The sequence below is a fragment of the Acipenser ruthenus genome, chromosome 48 (assembly GCF_902713425.1).
Source record: "Acipenser ruthenus chromosome 48, fAciRut3.2 maternal haplotype, whole genome shotgun sequence".
NCBI lineage: Eukaryota > Metazoa > Chordata > Actinopteri > Acipenseriformes > Acipenseridae > Acipenser > Acipenser ruthenus.
This window is the reverse complement of record NC_081236.1, coordinates 9,400,772-9,403,471: the sequence shown is the minus strand read 5'-3', so window position 1 is coordinate 9,403,471 and position 2,700 is coordinate 9,400,772. Positions and strand designations below refer to the sequence as shown.

General features: G+C 44.6%; 1 long non-coding RNA gene across 1 annotated transcript in view; it reads left to right on the top strand.

Moving 5' to 3' along the window:
* Positions 1–1,624, top strand: part of LOC131721237 (uncharacterized) — a 10,702-nt gene extending 9,078 nt beyond the window's left edge. Inside the window, exon 3 of the long non-coding RNA XR_009319901.1 lies at positions 1,339–1,624. This is a non-coding gene — a long non-coding RNA (uncharacterized LOC131721237). The remainder of the gene's footprint in view (positions 1–1,338) is intronic.
* Positions 1,625–2,700: the final 1,076 nt, after the last annotated feature.

Below are 2,700 nucleotides of genomic sequence, written 5' to 3'. Positions count from 1 at the left end.
CACACACACACAGTGAGAGTCTGGAGCAGCAACACAGGGTAACCTGAACACAATAAACACACACACTGCTACACACACACACAGTGAGAGTCTGGAGCAGCAACACAAGGTAACCTGAACAAAATAAACACACACACAGTGAGAGTCTGGAGCAGCAACACAAGGTAACCTGAACACAATAAACACACACACACACACGCACACACATACACACACACACACACACAGTGAGAGTCTGGAGCAGCAACACAGGGTAACCTGAACACAATAAACACACACACTGCTACACACACACACACACACACACACACACACACACACACTCACACACATACACAGTGAGAGTCTGGAACAGCTACACAAGGTAACCTGAACACAATATGCACACACACTGCTACACACACACACACACACACACACACACATACACAGTGAGAGTCTGGAGCAGCAACACAAGGTAACCTGAACACAATAAACACACACACTGTTACACACACACACAGAGACACACACACACACACACACACAGAGTGAGAGTCTGGAGCAGCTACACAAGGTAACCTGAACACAATAAACACACACACTGTTACACACACACACAGAGACACACACACACACACACACACAGAGTGAGAGTCTGGAACAGCTACACAAGGTAACCTGAACACAATATGCACACACACTGCTACACACACACACACACAGTGAGAGGCTGAAGCAGCTACACAAGGTAACCTGAACACAATATGCACACACACTGCTACACACACACACACACACACACACGCACATACACAGTGAGAGTCTGGAGCAGTAACACAAGGTAACCTGAACACAATAAACACACACACTGCTACACACACACACACACACACACACACACACACACACACACACACACACACACACACACACAGTGAGAGTCTGGAGCAGCAACACAAGGTAACCTGAACACAATAAACACACACACACACACACTCACACACACACTGCTACAATGCACACCGGATTTAAAAGTATGTTCTATTGAGTGGCAATAAAGAGTGCTGACTGTATTTGAAGCCGAAGTAACTGTTTGTTAAGGTAGTTAGTAACACTTGTGATTGTATTTAATGATTCTTTATATAGCCGTGATTGTCTTGATTTCAATGCAGTTAATTAATGCAGAAGTTGTTCTTCCCTGCAACTATTGTAAGGATTAATGCTGCCTCTTTCAACTTGGGGTGCATGCTATGTATTTTTTGGGGGACACTTGTGGGACAGGTAAAGTTGTCTATAATGTCCAACTAGGCTGAAAGCATTTATAGATTGTTTAATTTATTTATTTTTTTATTTTAGGTGATGAAGTGACACTTTGAATATGGGGCCTGATGAGAGAAGTATCCTTTTCATGTGGTTTTGGTTTTGCCGTTGTGAGCAGGTGTGGGAGACAGCACCGTGTCTGCATGTGAAATAACAAAGTCATCGCAGTGGAGGGACTCTCTGAAGGCTGCTGTTTGTGGATTTGTCTTGTAATGTGAGTGATCTACTGTACTGTGATGCCACTGTCTGTACGCACGCTGCACTGTAGGGGAGACACCGCTGGCATTCACAGGGCATGCCTGTTCATTTAAAGCACGCTGCACTGCAGGGGAGACACCGCTGGCATTCACAGGGCATGCTTGTTCATTTAAAGCACGCTGCACTGTAGGGGAGACACCCCTGGCATTCACAGGGCATGCTTGTTCATTTGAAGCACGCTGCACTGTAGGGGAGACACCGCTGGCATTCACAGGGCATGCTTGTTCATTTAAAGCACGCTGCACTGCAGGGGAGACACCGCTGGCATTCACAGGGCATGCTTGTTCATTTAAAGCATGCTGGTGTGTGATGTTTGCACAGTGATTTTGTATCTTATTTTCAGGTGAAGTTTTGAATGCATCAAGTTGGAACACTTGGCTTAAGATAATGAACTCCACTTTTCATAATGAAAATTGTTTAGTTTGCATGATTTGACAATACAGGTGGATTTAATTAGACAACAAAACTACCCATTACTCCATAAACAATGACTTGAACAGTCATGATCCTGTTTGACCATGTTTCAGGAGACCTCTAGTGCTCAAGATGCGCCATGTGAGGGAATAATGCTATTTTTATTCTCAAACTTATATACCTCCCTTGAATTACTTTACCACGACATCTACACACACACACACACACACACAGTGAGAGTCTGGAGCAGCAACACAAGGTAACCTCAACACAATAAACACACACACTGCTACACACACACACACACAGTGAGAGTCTGGAGCAGCAACACAAGGTAACCTGAACACAATAAACACAGACACAGCTATATACACACACACACACACACACACACACACACACAGACACACAGTGAGAGTCTGGAGCAGCTACACAAGGTAACCTGAACACAATAAACACACACACTGCTACACACACACACACACAGTGAGAGTCTGGAGCAGCAACACAAGGTAACCTGAACACAATAAACACACACACTGTTATATACAAACGCACACACACACACACACACACACAGACACACAGTGAGAGTCTGGAGCAGCAACACAAGGTAACCTCAACACAATAAACACACACACTGCTATATACACACACACACACACACACACACACACACACACACACAGTGAGAGTCTGGAGCAGCAACACAAGGTAACCTGAACA